At 47.2% G+C, this 18,773-nt stretch overlaps 1 pseudogene across 1 annotated transcript; it reads right to left on the bottom strand.

Moving 5' to 3' along the window:
- Positions 1-358: 358 nt before the first annotated feature.
- On the bottom strand, positions 359-2,246 carry LOC144153625 (hexokinase-4 pseudogene; annotated as a pseudogene). Its single transcript, XR_013319338.1, has one exon. The product of XR_013319338.1 is annotated as a hexokinase-4 pseudogene (transcript).
- Between the last annotated feature and the right edge of the window lie 16,527 nt (positions 2,247-18,773).

Genomic DNA, 18,773 nt, shown 5'->3' with positions numbered 1-18,773 from the left:
TATAGCACTTATGGACTAACACGTAACGGTTACATTTCAGGCGTATCTTCGTCACTGAACTTATATTGACGCTCGGCATTATGCGGTTACACTGTCTTTAAGTTTTTTTTTATAATCCCAAACGAGAAAGGCCTGCTGGAATTATCAAACTATTAATGTTAATTTTTGCATAGAGGGTGAACCAACAGCCTCAGAAGCGGCACGCTGATGCCTCCTATGAATGTCACGAGTCAAGGATGTGCACAAAAAAGGGACTAAATACGACACTAGCTGAGCCGCTGGTTGCGTAGTAGTATAGACGCTGGCACTGGGTCGAGCGAAAGCGTCACCACGACCACCAGATTAAAACACACGCAACTGCCTTTACATGTATATATTTACAAGTTTACTGTACAATACAATAGTTACAGTTCAGAGTCTGCTAGTGAGGTCAGCACAAATCGTCATTCACGGTAGCCGTTCAGCTTGGCCCGTCGGAGCCGCTCCGCCACAGCGGCTACAAGACCAGCACCCTTGCCACTGCCATCTTCTGCCAGCATCAGCTTGAAAGGCCGGTTCGGTGCCAGCACGGTGATGTAGTCAGTCATCAGCCTGTGGAACTTCGGGTGGTGCTTGTAGAGAGAGCCGTCAATGGCGATCGTCACCCTGGGCTTCTCCATGCGGTTCAGCAGTTCCGCTGTGCAGATAGACACGAGAAGCGCTGCTCTGGCCGAGGCGACACCGCAGACGTGGCGGATGATAGCGATGTCGTCTGCGGTTACCCGTATGTAACCCAATCTCGCTAGTATCTCCGGTGCCCATCCCTCGCCGTCGTCTCCTTCGAGGTGAGACACGTCCGCCGTTGAGAAACTACCTTTGGTCAGAATGGTTTCCGAAGCCCTGCCGTCTAGGAGCACTTTCTCGCGGATCAGCTTGACGAGGACGTGGCGGACGAGCTCGCCGAGGAACTTGCCTGAGAAGAGCTTTTCGAAGGTGAACGAGTTGACCAGAAGCGAGTTCTCGTCGACAGCGCGGTCGAACTCCGTCTTGATGAAATTCAGCACACCATTGTCGCCGAATGCACCCCACTCAACGTCGATGACGACCTCGCGCACGCCCGTTTTATCACCCTCCCACTTCTCGATGTTCTCGATCTTCTCGAGGTAGCAGCCGTTGCTCCCAGTTCCCAGGATGAGTCCGATGGCGCACTCGTGGTCGAGGAAGGCGCCCTTAACAATTGTTCCCGTAGTGTCGTTGACGACAGCTACAATGTCGATGTCCATGCCACCTCGTCGGTCGATCGCCTCCTTGAGCATTCGAACCGCGTCCTCGCCGACCACTCCGGAACAGTTGAAGCTCTTAGTCCAGGTGACTAAGATTCCAACGTTCAGCGCCTTCTGGACCATCGGGAACGAGAAACAAAAGCCTAAGGGCAGCCTCCTCCCCATCAAATTGTTGGTCTCCATAAAGTCGTGGATGCAGTCGGCGAGAAAGTCGAAAAGTTTCTCGCCCGGTCCGAGTCTCACTGGTTCCGGCACGGAGTAATATTTAACGTGAAACTGTTTCTCGCCTTCGGGGTCCAGCTGCAGGAGGAGGACGCGGAAGTTGGTGCCTCCCAGGTCGAGGGCCAGGAACTCACCCTTTTCGGTGCCATCGGGAAGCTCGGGCAAGTAAGTGTTCTCCATCTGCAGAGAGGATGGACGTCTCGGGTTCTTCTCCAATCCCAGCTTGATCTCGCTGTTGAACACATCGCGTATCTTGCAGATGGTGTGCACGTTCAAAACAAGCGGGTGGACGATGTTCTCAACGGTCGCCTGCTTCTTGGGGTCGTCCTCGATGTTGAGGCGCGGGTAGTAGCAGTTCGCCTCGCTCAGCGCTGGATACTGCATCTTCGCTTCCTCGAACTGGACGACGCTACGAGAAGAACGATGTCGGCGGTCGCTCCGAGCTACGGAGGCAGCGAGCGAAACCGCGTCTTCTCTCCTAGGAGCGACGGCGTTGCTGCACGGTCAGTTGGAGGACGCTCTGCAAACAAGCTTTTCTTCCTCGCGCGTACAGGTTAGGCGAGAACCACTTCGGAAACGAGCCACGTGGAGATCCGGCGGGGCGTAGCCGTTCACGACCGCGCGGATGATTGCTCTCTCCCGCACAACCGCCGCGTTGTTCGGCGGCGCGCCAGATGGAGAACTAGGAGAGCGAGAGGTCGATTGGCTCGTAAACAGCGGCGAGGGGGTGACGCTTGACTGACGTAACCGTCGGCGTTCTGCCATCTGAGTGCAGAGAACGCCGACGCGGCAGGTACTCTGGCGCTATCTGGCGCCATTCTGACGAATCACCCTTTCCCCTTGCACAGCTTTGTCAGCGCGGACGTGTGCGGAGTACGCATACATTCTTTTCTTTTTCTTGGTCAATGGCGTCAAAAATAGGTGGTCCGTCAAGGGCGTAGCAGATATGAGCTTTCCGCCGAAGTCTCTCTAACTCCTTTTTGCCAGCAACCTCTTCTTCGCTCTTTCGTTCTATCCCTCATTCCGGTTAATCGAAAAAGGAGGCCTGCGGCCGCAGCGTAGAGATATCGCGGCTCAATAATTCGGGAAGTAGTGCGTTTGATAACGAGGTTCGTCGCGCCGTTGGCGCTATCAGTCGCGGTACTCGGGGCGCGCACAAGGACACAATCGGAGCAGCTCAGAGGTCAACTCGATCCCCCTGAGCGAACGTTGAACGAAGAATGATAGAAATGCAGTGAATGAGCTAAACCTTGGTGCTACTGCTTTTTTGTTGGTATACGAAATGTATCTGTCAATCTTGCAACATGCGGCCAACGCTCCAAGAAAAACTAATTTCGAAGTAAAAATTCCACAGCCAATTCGGTTTGACCTTACTTTTAAGGAAAGACAGTCGATCAGTGGTCAGGCATTCTTTCTACCGTGGACAGCAAGGTCGCGGGTGCGATTACCCGTAGCTGAGAGCCATTTATACATTCAGGAGAAGTGTGAAAACAACCCTCGAAGGAAGTGCTGAGAAGTTCACCTTATACTAAATGATGACGATCAATGCCAGGAACCAACCGCAATGTGTCTACAAATTAAATGACTGCTTCCTCCAGTGGCGTCAAAGTTCGAATTTTAAACGGTGGGCACGTAAGGCTGCCCTAATGTCACATAACTTTAGAACTAATCTGTGACAATGCATGCGCTGATTTTAGGATTCCGTGACGGCGCTAGTGCATTTACACTCAAAGTTAATGTGTTTTTCAGGCGGGCGGTGAAGTACGAGAATTATTGCACAGAACTCAGGTCAGGCTGGAGTCGACACCTACAAAAAAAAGTGCAATGATAAAAACGAAAAACGTTTGGAATGCGCTTAAAGCAAGGACATTTTTCATTTGGGTCACCTGGAACTTGCAGGGAACTTTCCACTGCACGCATCTGTCATGTGTAAACCTTACTGACAGAAGCGTTCATGATGCAATTGGTAAAACTATTAAGCCCGCCGAGGTTGGTCGTAGGATAAGGTGTTGTGCTACAAGGATGGTGGAGGCGGATGGGGGTACTGGCCGCGCCGGCTGTTTACCTCATGGAAGCCAAAAACTAAACCACTTGGGCCTACGAATTCTCAGGCAGGCGTAAATAGCATAATTAATCGACAGCCCTTCCATACACTGTAAAAGGATTTGCACCCCACAGGGGCATTTCGCTGTCTATAAAACCCTTACACCCTAGCAAAAACGCAAGAAGACACCCGTTTGAAAGGTGTTTGCATGTGTAGTTTAGGTGAAAGAGGGTTTTATGAATGCCAAAACACACACAAAACACAAAACACAAAGCCAAAACACAAAACACACTAGAGGAAGAGCCGAAAGTTGGCGTGTCGTCTGCTGTCGCAGTCTACGCAGAGCAGTTTTTCTTCTTGGGTTACTTCTGTCTTCTGCCCCTTTTAGTTATTTTTTCTGCAGTTCTTATCGAAGCTGACACCGAAGTTGTGCGATGTTGCGCTGCAGCGTGGGTCTCTATTGGGGGCTCTGCACTGTAACAACATTAAAATGACTGTCTAGCGTTTTTTTCTGGGGTGTATGGGGGCTAGTTGTAGACAGTAGTAAAAATTCCCCTTAGGGGTAAATCCTTTAACAGCGTAGAACGCCTAATACAGACCTACACTCTAAAAGGATTTACCCCCTAAGGGGAATTTTTACAACTATCTACAACTAACACCCTTACACCCTGACAAAAACGCTAGAAAACACCCTCTTGAAGTGTGTTTTGGCATTCACAACACCCTTTTTAACCTAAAATACACAAGAAAACACCTTTCCAGCAGGTGTTTTCTTGCGTTTTTCTTAGGGTGTAAGGGTGTTATTGGTAGATAGTAGATAGTAGTAAAAAATCCCCTGAGGGGGTAAATCATTTTACAGTGCAGGGCCCCCAATAGAGACCCACGCTACAGCGCAACATCGCACAACTTCGGTGCAAGCTTCGATAACAACTGCAGAAAAAATAGCTAAAAGGGGCAGAAGACAGAAGTAACCCAAGAAGAAAAACTGCTCTGCGTAAACTGCGACAGCAGACGACACGCCAACTTTCGGCTCTTCCTCTAGGCATTCCGGGGGGAAAGTTTCGAGACTTTTTTTTAGCAACGCTAAGTTGGTTTGCAGCGTCGGCGTGTAACGTTCCCATCTGAAAACCCACGCGTCCGGCAGCTACCCCACGATTTTAGCCAATGAGAGTTCATGGTTGATTGGGCGCGAGAAACCTTGAAAGGCCAATAGGACTACGGTTTAGAATTTGCCGACCGATTTAACAGCAATAGAAAGAGAAGCGCTTCTTTCTTTAAAGCGGCCATATTAAACTAATTCGGTTTTGATGCAGTGACGTGAACTGTAGCATCAAATGACGCTGGGTCGTTTCGATAATGCCAGAACAAGCCGGATGGTCAGGTGGAGAACCTACAGAACGACTACAGAATGCAGGGGCCCCGCGTAACGTTCACAAAGAAAAACATGTACAGAAAACTTGAGAATAGTCTATCGATGTAAAGAACAGCTACGCCGTCTTGTTTTATTTTTAGTTCTCTTTATAACCATTTTACTTACAGCATTGTTGCGATTAGATGCGTAAATTTCGCCAATTACGCATATCGGTGGATATACAGGGCGTCACATGGTTGGGGCTTCTTTGTGTTTTAGCCCGCCGTGGTGGCTCAGTGGAACGGCATTGTGCTTCTGAGCAAGATGACGCAGGTTCGATTTCCGGCCGCGGCGGCCGCTTTTCTGATGAAGGCGAAAAGCAAAAAACGCCCGTGTGTACGAGATTTCGGCGGGCGTTAAAGATCCCCGGGAGGTCAAAATTAATCCACAGCCCTCCACTACGGCGCGCCTCATCGCCTGCGTTGCGTCGGTGCGTTAAAACCTACAATCGAACTTTCTGTTTTATTTTACATGTTTGGGCTTGTTTTTTTCAATTTTCGTCTCTGAGTTAGGAAGTCCTGCACAAGAGAGTATTTTTGATTTCATTAGATAATATTTTACTTACTAGTATTGTTACTTTTTTATTTGGTGGTTTTTTTTTAATTTCTTCTGCCAATTATCTTAGTTTACCATGTAATAAGGATAAATGTGTTAATTTCTCTAGTTACGCATTTTTGGTCACAGGATTGGACGTTTCTCTGGGATTTTGATGTTGTGTGTCGGTTTTTTTTTCGGGAATTTATTTTTAAATATTCGTTTTCGTCATCAGAGGGCTGTGTACAAGGATTAATTTTCATTTGAGTATTTGTTTCTTAATTTCGCTTAACTTGTTAGATCCATTTACAATATCATAGGTATTTATTTCGTTAACTCCGCAATCATGCATGTTTTTGCAAATGCAGGGCGTTGCACGGTAGGAGCTGTAGGACACTCGACAAAGAATGCTTGCGCATTAAAACCAATGTTGCATAATACAGTTCGAGGCACAGTCCCGTGGCGTCAATAGATTTATCACTCCTGTAGCAAGTCGGGCTTCTGCACATGACCAAGCGAGCAGAACGCTATCGCAAGCACTTCAAAGGAAAGGAAGCAATGCTGCCTCTATTAGCGGTCAGTTGCCTCCGTTTGACGCCACCGAAGCGGCGACACTTGCCAACTTGTGAAGGCGCGAGCGCGCGTTGCCGAAGACACTGCGATAAGCTGGGCGTGGGCCAAGAATGACAAGTAGGGCAGTTGTCTCACATATCGCCTTTAGGCAACTACCCTAGCTCTCGCATCCGTTCCTTCTAAGCACCGTTTATTTTTTTTATATACAGCTCGACGTTTGGGACCGGCGCGTGGTGGTTGCTTACAACGGGCTGACTTCAAGGCTATCGACCCAGTGCCGCCCTAGCTATTCAACCGGCGTCAGGCCTTTCGACTCTCCACGTGCGTGGCATATGCAATAGATTGGCGCTTACGAACGCTTGCTCGCTCACAGCGCCCCATTATTAAAATGGTCCGCCTTTGAAAATTAAGGAGTTTTTACATACAGATACACACAAAAATTATCCATTTCATAAGCGGGGCTTTATACGGGTTGGCGAAATGAAAATGCGGCGGTCCCGTATACGCAGGAAACTCATCTGGCGCAACCCCATGCGCATGCGTCAAATATCCAGGTTGGAGAGCAGATAAAAGCCCGGGAAGAGAGATTAGCTGTTTTAGGGACTAAGCCCCATAGGGGCTGGGGCTGTTGGCGCCTCCTGTCGTCGTCCGTCGTCGACGTAATCATCGCCTCATGCAGTAACGGTACTAAAACAACGGGGAGGTCGTTTACGCCTCGCGCTAGAACATAACGCGTACTAAAAAAACACCGGGACACTCGTTTACACTAGCGCTGGAGCGCTTCCTAACGCGTACTAAAAAAAATAGAAAGTCCGGTACACTCGTTTACGCCTCGCGCTAGAGAGCTTCGTGCATCAAAGACACCAAACGTTTTCAGCCAAGCTGTATACCTTTACCACCTAACTGTTTCATCTCCGTTGGAAAAAACGCCAAGGCGCCAAGAATCAATTTATACCCTACATGCTTCGCCTCTCCCCAGGTTTCACGTTTGTGGAGGTGGCCCGCAATTTTTTTCCCACCAGACCGCGGTAAGCGAGCTATTGCGTGAAGCACAGCCGAAGCGACAACGGCGGGCAGGGGCGGCGGCAGGGATGAGGGTGGAGCAACGTCTACTTCAGTGGCAATGGCAAACACTGGCCGCGCTTTACTTCGAAATTGGTAGGCCACGCACCAGAAAAAAAAGGTGACGATTAAAAGGTCAATATATTACCAGCTGAAAAGTTGTGCAGCGGACGGAGGGGGACGACGGGATGACGAGAGTATGCGACGGTCTAAAGTTGGGCCTAACACCACGCTTTGGCCTCTAACGCCGTCAGACGGTACCCGCGGCTTGACGTACACGACTTAGGCCTCATTCACACAGCTGTTTTTCCCCCCGTCACGTCACCGTCTCCCGTCATGGGCGACGGTTTCTCGGGTGATTTCTCGCCGAAAATGGTGCGACGGTGACGGGAAGCCGAGCTCTACGTTTCCGTTCCGTCAACGCTACGGGACCACGCCCCGTGGTAAACCAGCCAGTCAGAAAACAAATTTTTACTGGTAAATTGAGCAAAAAGTGGGCACACGTAAAAATCTAAGCCATTTTCTTTACTTTTCAGATTAAGCACTTATAAGCTGATCACTAGGCAGACGACCCTGTACTCTGACGGAAAGCTCCAGTACGAAGGCTACTCCGTTACGTCTCCGTCGCGGTTTTTAGGGGCGAAGCTCCTAAAGCCATGGGTCTGTCCATCCCTTGTGTCTCGTGGTACGTGACCGCCGCATGCTTTCGGAGATGTCGCAAAGTGGGCCGCGTTGCACGCGCAAGAACCGGCTGCAACCGGCAGCGCAAACTCGGCACCGGGAGCGCGAGCTTGTCTGTGTTCGCCAACCGAGGCGTGAGCGCACGTGCACTGCGAGGGGGAGATCACGCAAGAGATCACGCCACGAACGCAGGCAGTCATTCTCGGAGATCGAACGAGACCGGTAGGACCTTTGCTCGTTTCCTCTCGTCTTGTTCGGGCACAAGTTCGCCCTAAATAAAAGTTCTTTCTTTACCGCTGTGTCCCATCCTACGTGACAAATTGTGGTGGAGGTGCGGGGTAGTCCTCGATGGCGCGGTGTCTTTCACCAGGTCTGGGCCTGGGAGCATTGACTCCGAAAATAAAAGTTGATTTGTACAATGTACGCACACAGTCTTACGTCTTTCTTGATGATGTAATGGGCGAACTTTCACGGGAGAGTTACGATTAGCGATGATCTCCCCCTCTCGAGCTTCGCCCCACTTATCATCAGTCATTCCGTGGATATGGCGTGATTTTTTTTGAGGTGACGGTGCCGTGACGGAGACGGTCACGGCTGTGTGAATGAGGACTGAGTCGTTGCTTGGTACGTCGGTATGAGAGCAGGAGAATTCATGAACCCCGTGAACAGACTCATGCATCGCGCCATTAGACGCTATAACGATATGGCTACTGGCTGCCAACACCGACAGAATAGCTCCACCCACGTGAGCGACTTATTAAAAGGTGATGATAAGATGTGCCAACGTTCCGACGGAGCAGTTTCCCAACTACCACGGGGCGAGTGACCGAAGTCAATGCCTTGCTGAGGTCAAAGTACTCGTTATCGAGCGGTCTGCGACAATGGACCGCTTTGGACACTCGTTGATAAAGTAAGCATAGTTAGTAGTGATGGAAGGAAGGGCGAAAGCACACACTGTTCGGAAAGCAATAGGCCTCCTCTAACGATGGAATAAAAAAAGCTTGTTCTGAACAGAAAAAAAATAGCTTAGACTCAGCCCAAAAAAGCGAAAAATAATAATAATTCCAGCTTTAACTTTAGCCCCAGTTTTACAGGCAGCATACGATCCGTGCTACCCTCCAGGCATATCGGAATGAGGTAGATTTAGTAAAGCTAGAGGATAATGAAATTACTACCGAAATCAATACAAACCTTGGGATAATATTATTGCAGGAGCAGTGCAATCAGGGGGGAGGGGGCGAAAAAATTACCGATGGCAGTAATATAATAATTGTTCATTGACCATTTGAATCCGTAACTGATTTCTGACGTAACTAAAAACGCACTAAGGGGGCTTACAAATAAACGATATTTTCACTCAAGGTTGCGCCTTCCTATGGAAGCGCTTAAAATAGCACTGTATTTAGGCATGCTTCCAAATTTTGTCAGTGCCGTAGACGCAAGCCAACACAAAGTGAAGCTAGTCGTCGTGACTGACAGCCGATCGCCAATTCACCACCATGAGGAAGTCATGTGCATCCCCGCACGTGCCACTCACTCCCCAAAATCCCGATCAACCATTATAAGATTTACAGTACCGTGACTTGCGTCCCTGAACACGCAGCTGTAAAGGAGACTGAGAAGGCCCACGCCTTAGCCCGAGCTGGTCTTCATGATCCAAGTGACCCCATACTTCGACATAGTATGACCCAAAAGAGCACAGCCGAGAAGCGCATCCCACTCGCAGGAACTACTTACAATATGTCAGAAATCGAAGAACCACACTGCCCCACACCATAACAATCGCCCGCCCTGAAGCTGCCCTCATTCAAAGGGCACAAAGCGGCACGCTACCGACGCACACACATACGACACTACACATCAAAAGAGTGAGGAAGTGAGTGAGTGGATAAACTTTATGTAGACGAGCTTCATGCGCTGATGGTTGGGCGCCCGCCCGGTGGGGGCCCTCTTTTAGTCCGGGAAGCCCTGATCCGCGCTGGCTGCCCTAGCCCTCTCCACCAGGCTACGCTGGACTGAGAGATCGGAACTGGCCAGCTGGCCCGCCCACTACGCGTACGTTGGGTGATGATTGGTGGTAAGGTATGGGGTTTTCTGACACTCCCATACTATGTGGTACAGGGTGCCAGATTAAGGATAGATATTACACGTAGCGTAAGTAGAGAAAAAGTGGACGGAGCAGTCGCGTTCGCATTCAAGTGTAAATTGGATGTCAGAGCGGAGGAAATTTGGATGCTTTTCTGAATCTAAACTGCGGTGGTCTACGCTACGCAAAGACTTTGCATGTCTGTTTGTTTTTACATTCTTTACATGCCTGTATGTCTGTATTATTATCTGTATTCTTGTGTCTGAACCGTTGTTTTGCCCTTCCCCTTATGTGATACCCCACAAGGGTTCCGACCACAAAGATGCCGATGATGAATAACTGAACAGATGTGCATGTGAAGTGCAAAATTGTGGTACCTTTTTATTGCAGTTTCTTTTTGTTCGTTTTTGTTGGTCAGTGTAGGCCTATCGATCTATCTTGTTCCTGCTGAAATTGTATGAATGCTCACCTTCTATGGTCTCCCCGATACTGTCACTATTCAAATAAAACTAATATACAGGCTTCCAGGCACTACAGGGTGTGTTCAAAAAAAAAAAAAAAAAAAGATAGGGACAGGCCAAAGTGATGCCATGACCATCTCTTGTTTGAGATGAAACTTTATTATTGTGTAGAACACTGTATCCTCACTGTGGAACTGGCATTATTTTAGTGAGAAACAGCATAGTTGCTTTAGTAAAAAATTATTTAGGACGCGGTATGAAAGGGCTACTTTCCACATTGCATGATGTACCAATTTTGGGGACCTGTAAGGCAAACAGAATTTTTTTTCTAAATCGTCCTACTTTTTGGACAATATTTGCAAACTTTGCTGCTCGATTCAAGGAAATTGAAATCGTCCTATATATGTTTTTGAGAAAAAAGCTTTGTAACTTTGTTGTAAAAGCAATGCCATTCAAAAGTAGCACAACTAAAAAACTTTTTCACACATCGGCACGAACGCTAAGCTGTATTGTTTTTTAGGCATATTTATCAGGGACTGCTGAACACTGCCTACCCTGCTCATTGATCTAGAAAAAAAACTTTTCCCACTACTGCTTCGTGAAGTACGACAAAAAATGAAAATTGCAAAAAGGGCCAAATTTCGGCGTCATTTAAAAAAAAACAATGTTTATCAATTTTCTCGATGGTTACACCAAATGGTATTCAATAGCTGAGTATTCTATAAAGCTAAAAATGTGTTGCAATATTTTTGTTTTCACTTGTAAAAAAAAGTAACATTCGTCACATTTTTATTGTCCGATCAACTGTTTAGTAGCAGTTGACCCGGCAAAAAGACAAATAATTATGGCTGTTTTTAGAGATTTTAAAAATATAAAGCGGCTGATATAAAGAAGACTTATTACAGTAGTCGTATTTACCCATTGTTCAATTTGCCAGTTGCGGAATGCATTAAAATAATAGTGAGTTTTTTGCGTGTGTCTTCTACCAGAGCGCTGTTGCCATTTTAACAATATTTCGTTATCGCCGTTCCTTTGCTGTGCCAGAAACCCATATTCTATATTTCTGACGCCGCTTAATCGCAAATTATTATTAATTTATTCCATTTATATGCAAGTAACTGCGCTGCTGGTACTAAGAATTTTTGACGTGCGATCGTCATGGTAAAGGGTGTTTTCCGTTTTACCTGGCACATGCGAAGCTCTAACTGCAAAAAACTTTGTCTTTTGAACTGTCCGCCTTTGAGGCTCCCGGGGATGCTAAATAGATTTGCTTTCTAAAAAAAAAAAAGCATCCCAAGCCATCTCTACTAGGGTGAAACCTGGAGAGGAGCGAAGCATGCAGTGTATAAGGGTATTCAAAGATTGTAGGTCTCTCTATTGCCACACGGCACGCACTGATTGGGTGCCGGTGGGGGCCTTGCTGAGGCGGCGGCGCCCTCTTTTGCGTTAAATCGGATTCGAGCAATTTTCATGCTCCATCTGCCCCAGTCTGGGGTAGTGGTGACAGGGGCGCAGGGGTCAACGCGAGCGCAGTGCAATGCCCGCACCTCGCATTGGGGGCTCGTCCTCGGTGATCAACGAGGCCCCGGCACCAGGTGAGTAAGCCTTTTCTTGCTTCGATCGACCACCAGACCCCATCAGGCCTATTGTCGAGCGGCGGTTGGTATGAGGGCAAGGCAAATTATAACCCGTCTACAAACAGCTTCTGCTTGTGTTTGACGATTGCTGAAGCGGACAGGGAGCGTTCCAGAAATCTCTAAATCATGTATGTGTATTTTGAACCGGTATTATACATTATAAACTTTTAATAAGCGTTACGTTCTAGCGCGAGGCGTTGGAAACTTGTGTCCCGGTATTTTATTACCGTGGCTACATAATATGACGACGACAGGAGACGCCGACAGCCCGAGCCCCTAAGGGGCTTCGCCACTAAAATTCCTTTTTAGTTTCTATAAAGATAAACTTTTATCCAACAGCAAAATCTGTCGAACTGTACTTTGGACACTTCAATGTTAACAGAAGGTACAGCTTTCTACTTCCAAGGACCTTCAAAGTGTCGACAAGAACAAGTCAGAACCGTCACTGCCACGCCGAGTCGTCCGAGTTGCATCCTGTATACCTGAAGTTTCTTTCGTTTGATTTCACTATTTCCGTGAGAGGACGGGATGCCGAGTACCGGGAGAACATGCTTGCTTTGCTCCTTGTTATCTTCAAAGGTGGCAAGCTCTCCATCGTTGAAATACAGCCCAACTAAATTCTTCGCTTTTCCAGGATGCTGTCCACGAACTGTTTCGCACTTCGTGTCGCTTCGCTGGAATGCACAGCAGCTGGAAGCTTCACAAGGCCACCCACGCCGTCGTATGCCCTTTTGTCACGTCCGGTTGCAGAAAAAAGTCCGTCACCCTGCATGCGCTGCTCTGCACCTCGGGGAACTGATGCTTGTTCTTAAAATGAACGGCACCACCATCACTTATATGCGTTATTAAAGCGTATATTTGTGCATGCTCTTCAAGCTGTCGCTTGATTTTGACCAACCTCAAGCATACATGGGGCGAATCAACTCTGTGGTCACGCAGATAGTCTTTGTAGTATTTCTCGACATGGCGACGCTCGTGTACACACTTATTTGCCTCTTCTGTCAGTAACTGCAGACTGTCGGGAAGTATTTCCGTACAGCGAAACGAAGGTTCTGAGCAGTGTTTATTGATAGCTTGAGGGTCGTCCTTGGAAGTAGAAATCTGCCACTGAAGTGTCGGAAGTAAAGGTTGGCAGATTTTGCAGTGAGATAAAAGTTTATTTTTCAAAGAACCGAAATTTTTTTTTAAAGAAGCACGTCTATTGACCATCCCCGGGGGCCTGAAAGGCCGACACTTCGAAAAACAAAGTTTTTTTGCAGTTTGAACTTCGCATGTACCAGGTAGAACGGAAATACACCCTTTACCACGACGATCAGACGGGAAATATTCTCAGTACCATAAGTTTGGTTACTTGCTTGTGAATTGGATAAATTACCAGTAATGTGCGATCAAGCAACGTCAGGAACGGTAAATATGGGTTTCTAGCCCAGCTAAGGCAACGCGATAGCCAAATAGTATTGTTAAAGTGGCAACCGTACTCTGGTAGAAGACACAAGCTGGAAAACGTCACAATTAATTTAATACCTTTCACAACTGAGAAGTTGAGAAATAGGAAAATATGACTGCTGTGAGAAATCTTCTTTATATTAGTCGCTTTATTTTCCTGAAATCGGTGAAAACGGTCATAATTATTTGTGTTTTTTCACTGCGAACTGTTGCTAAACTGTTGATCGGATATTAACAAAATGTGTTGAAGATGACCTAATTTTTCGAAGCTAAAACATAAATAATGCAATACATTTTTAGCTTTTTAGAAGACTCAGTTATTGTGTGCCATGTTTTGTAAATATCGGGAAAATTGATGAGCATTGTTTTTTTAAACGACGTAGAAAAGTGGCCCTTTTTCCATTTTTTGTTGCGCTTTTAGAGCAGTGTTTTGAAAATTTTCCTGTCTAGAGCAATGAGCATGGTATGAAGTTTTTAGCAGCCCCTGGTAAAGAAGTTTAAAAACCTAGACAGCTTAGCGTTTAGGCCGATGTGTAAAAAAAACATTTTTTTTATTGCGGAAGTTTGCTATTCACCATAAGGGGAAATTGAATGTACAGATACACCCCAGATTCCTGAAGGAATCGGAGCAGGGGGCCATGATGCCGTCCTTGTATCCACGCCATGAAATCTGGCGGACGTCCGTGGTGCGGGCCGCAGGTGGCGATGTGCACAGCGCGTAGGCTTCGCAGCGTAGGCCAACTCCACACCAGATGCCCTGCTGTAGCCTGGTCAACTGGAGCGGGGCAAAAGGGGCAGGTGGAGGTGAACGGGGCATGGTATTGAGGTGGCCAGGACCTCGTCACAGCTGGCGTGAGGGCGACTCCCAGGCGAAGACATCCGAGCAGGACCTCATCTTGGCGAGACAACCCGCCAGAAAGATCCGTACCACGCGGAGGTATATGAGAGCGCGCGCTGTGCGCCATAGACGTTCTTTTTCACTGGCAAGGCGAACACCGTTTGACGAAGGTGCAAGAGGAGCTGGATATTTCCCACGCACGGGGTGTGTTTCGGCATCTGCAGCCTGCATTGCGGGGTGGCTGTTCCGTTGGCGCCATGACACGCGCACACGACATGGATAAGTGTCCACTATGTCCTGGATTTCTAGCAGAAGTTCATTGGACGTGAGAGCTTTACGAAGCTCTCGTACAGCTGCCGACGAATCAGTGAAAATTGTACACTGTGGTGAAGCGTGGTTGATTATCAACGATGTGTGTAGCAGAGCATCCCGCACTGCAAGGAGTTCTGCCTACGTTGATGGCCACTTCGCCGTTGTTATGTAAGTGCAGGTCACTGGATCGGGAGCCACAGTTGGGCAAAGTATAGAGCGGTATTAAGTAAGATATCGGAAGCAATGGCGTCGACAAACATCAGCATAGAGGAAGGGCTAGCAATGTCCATAGAAGGCGGAATCGGAGCACCAACTGGCTGGCGATGAATACCGGCAACTGGTCGTGTACCCGTTAATTGGTGGAACTTCCATGGGGGCCGTATATTGGTGTTTGATGTGGTGGGGCTGGTGAACCGGTCATGCACGCTGCAAGAGCGGCGGAATCAGGGTCAAGGTCTTGTTTTTGAGGCGGGCTTGTCGACCCTGATGCACTAGCTCATCAAAAGTGTTGAGCTGCGTTTCCTGTTTCAGAATAAGGACGGGGGTGAGGGCTTGAAGACCAGTTATAGCTCGCATAGTCGAATTGTTTATTGAACGACATTGCTCTCGCTACTAAGTTTCAGAAGTATTTTCTTAAAAAAAATATAAGTATCACGAATTCAGTTTTACTGAATCCAGCAGAAAAGTTTGCAAACATTTGGTCAAAAAGATTAGGAAGGTTTGGAAAACGTTTTGCTTCGTTTTACAGGTCCCCAAAGTTGCCGCACCATGCAATCTCTAAAGTAGCGCTGCTGCCCGATTGCGTTCTAAATGCTTTTAATTAAACGAACTATGGTGTTCCTCGCTAAAATAATGCGAGTTCCATGGGGTGGCACAGTGTTATACACCACATTGAAGATTGATCTCAAACAATAAAAATGTTCATAGCACCACTTCGGCTGTTCTTATGTGAATGCACCCTCCAGAATGCTTACACTGCGGTGAATACCCCAACACGCCCTCTGGTTGTTCCCAAGCATACAAGCTACCCTGAGACATTCCCTTCAACCAATTCCTGCTGGGAGGAATGGGTGAATCTTATTGGACCACATTACTAGAGACATGAACTTTAGGCAAACTGCCTATTTTTTCCTTGAGTCCGTATCAAGCCTACATAAACATGAACTAAGGGAAGGGGAACATTTTAAGCAATAGTTTATTGTGCCTATAATGCCTATTTTGACTATATGGGCTTTTAAGCCGCTAAAAATGCCTTTTTTGTGTTGTATGTGCTTTTTTTGGTTTTTCGAGTCGCTGGTCTGCACGGACTGTTCTCGCTTCAGGAACCCGCAACAAAGTGTTTGTCGCGCCCCGTTCGCAAATGAAATCCGCGAGCCGTGCCAAACAAGCCCAGAAATGCAAGCCGTGCACAAGCCACCGCCACCTAGACCTCGTCACATCGGCCGAGCTGACAGAGGTCCGTACGCAGCAAACCGCAGCCAACCTTACCCCACGTCACCCTTGTACACACGAGCTGTGTTTTTCTATGTCTTTCTGACGCGCTGTGTCCGCGGACCAACGGCGAGAACTTTTGCCCATATGCCCCCTCCATTGCTAACGCAATAAAAACCACGGCACCGATGAATCTATGGGATTCAACAATGCCGTGAAGAGTTGAGCAGGTCATGTCGTTCTGCTCTGTCAACGTAAATGCCTGCAGTTAAGATCTTTCTTCGGTTTGCAGCTGTGTCTCAAGCAGCAGTTACCTATTGTGCCTCTTACGCCACAGCCCATTGCTACGACTTTAAAATTCGGCTAAGGGCGGAAATTTACTACAAATACACTTGCCGGTACTACTAACACCATTGCCGATGACAAAAGCGTCACAGCGAAATTGTTTACACCACACGACACTTGAACGTGACTTGGAACATTTGTGTGCTTATTTCACACTCTTAGCAAAAAGCATTTCCGCAACTGAGATCTTTTGCGCCACTCTGACTAAGAATGCTGAGCTCATTTCGAAGGTCCAAGACTTACCCGCCACAATCCCCAAAGGACCGGTTTCCGATAGAGTCCTTCTTGTCTGACAATCCGCCATTCCGTCTGACATAAAATTCCTGGATTCCCTGTGCTAAAAGAGCTGCCGAAGGTTCTGAGCACCAAACATAATTATATTCCAGATGAAATCATGAAGCGTCCCGAATAACAATTACGCTCGTCCAACTTCAGTGAACGTTGAGTGTTGTTTTTTTCGCCCACCATTATCGACCGAAATGAGGTACAACTTCAGGCCGGAAATAATTGAAATTGGTGTGCCCTGCCATTGCTTTTAATTTTCCTTTTGTTGTCGAATAACCGTTTATTTCACGTAAATGTGTTAACATAGCAATTCTTGTGTGGCTGATTTTCACGAATAAAAAAAATTACTTTCCACTCTACAAGACTTAAATTGTCTGCTGTTTTTACTGCAAGTCATAAATTTGTCGTAAAATATGCTGCTGAAGTAAATACGAATTGAGTTTATATGTGCCCCAAACAACAGTATTTGGCGCCTATAAATGCCTAAATGGCACTTTTCGGTGCCAATTATAGGCGCCTAAAACCGTAATTCTTCGTGCCTAAAGTACCGGTCTCTACACATTACTAACCAACATCAGAAACCCGCAGGGAGTAGGTAAGTATTTGTAACCTTACCATGAAGCCAAGAAGCCCTTTAGACACAGGCTCCAAACTAAGGTTTCTCTCTCTGTCCCCTCTCTCTTTCTCTTTATTTCGCTCGCGCTGTAACTCTCTCTCCCTCTCCATCGTGGCGAACGGAGCATTGACTCACCCTTAGTCCACCCCACACGTTGGTATGTGCTGTGCATTTACTATACAAGCTTACCCACAGAGGTCTTGTCGTGACACAAGATGACCCGGCGATATCGGTCTAGCCACCAACTGGCCTTGGCGAACATCTTATCGAATCTCTCTGAGAACTCCCCGGTCAATTTCTCGGCTAATTTTCGCGTTGGTTCATAATATGAGTGCCAGAAGTGAATGAGAGCCTCGGGCAGCCCTTTTGTTGGTTATTTCATTACGGAGGGTTCTCTAGCTACCTCCATCACGATGCGCCTTCTGGCATATCCAGGATCATGTATCAAAACAAATGTATGGAAATTGGAAAACAAATTTCCTACTAAGGTTTAAGCACCATTAAGGACGGCGCTTCTACATTTCTCCTACAAATAAGGTTGTTTCCATGGAGGCCTTGAAAGAGAACTTCTCGCACGACCAAACACCTTCAAAGCGATCGTATCATCAACTGAGCCGAAACGCCGCCCGATCGCTGCGTGTGGGTTTTCCAAACCGCAGCTGTTTTCAAAATGCACAGACTTGCCATTAGCCTTTTATTTTTTTTTGTTACGGCCTTGACGTGGCGACGGCGAAGTCAATAATTTTTTACCGGCACCAAAACATATATTATTTTTTATACTGTTATCACACGTCTCAGTGAGTCATTCTTACTTTTTATACTCTCCCGTGGTAGTGTCTCCGTTGCTGCCATAGAGTTGTATGTATAGCGGAGCCCAAGGACGCGAGTTCGATCCCGACTGCGGTGGCCCTCTTTCGGACGCAGCCCAGAAGTGAGCACGCCTGGGTCTCGAAATTTTGAAGCACATTAATGGCCCCCACGTGGCCAAAATTTATCTGCATGCCTGTACTACGGCACGCCTCATAGCCCAGATGCGTCTTCGGCGCGTCAAAGCTCCAAAAGGGAAATTTTTATGTTGAGCAACCTCAAAGAGGGCTTCTATGCAGACACACACGTAATGCGTTAGAGTAAGCTTTCAAGCTGTCCTGGCGAGGAAGGTTCTCTCTCTTTCTCTATCTATCTATCTATCTATCTATCTATCTATCTATCTATCTATCTGTCTGTCTGTCTGTCTGTCTGTCTGTCTGTCTGTCTGTCTGTCTGTCTGTCTGTCTGTCTGTCTGTCTGTCTGTCCGTCCGTCCGTCCGTCCGTCCGTCCGTCCGTCCGTCCGTCTGTCTGTCTGTCTGTCTGTCTGTCTGTCTGTCTGTCTGTCTGTCTATCTATCTATCTATCTATCTATCTATCTATCTATCTATCTATCTATCTATCTATCTATCTATCTATCTATCTATCTATCTATCTATCTATCTATCTATCTATCTATCTATCTATCTATCTATCTATCTATCTGTTTATTTTTTTTTTCA

The sequence above is a fragment of the Haemaphysalis longicornis genome, unplaced genomic scaffold (assembly GCF_048455015.1).
Source record: "Haemaphysalis longicornis isolate Haplotype H1 unplaced genomic scaffold, Haemaphysalis longicornis Haplotype H1 scaffold_9, whole genome shotgun sequence".
Taxonomy (NCBI): domain Eukaryota; kingdom Metazoa; phylum Arthropoda; class Arachnida; order Ixodida; family Ixodidae; genus Haemaphysalis; species Haemaphysalis longicornis.
Note: the sequence above shows the minus strand (reverse complement) of the source record. Positions and strands in the feature narration are given on the sequence as shown.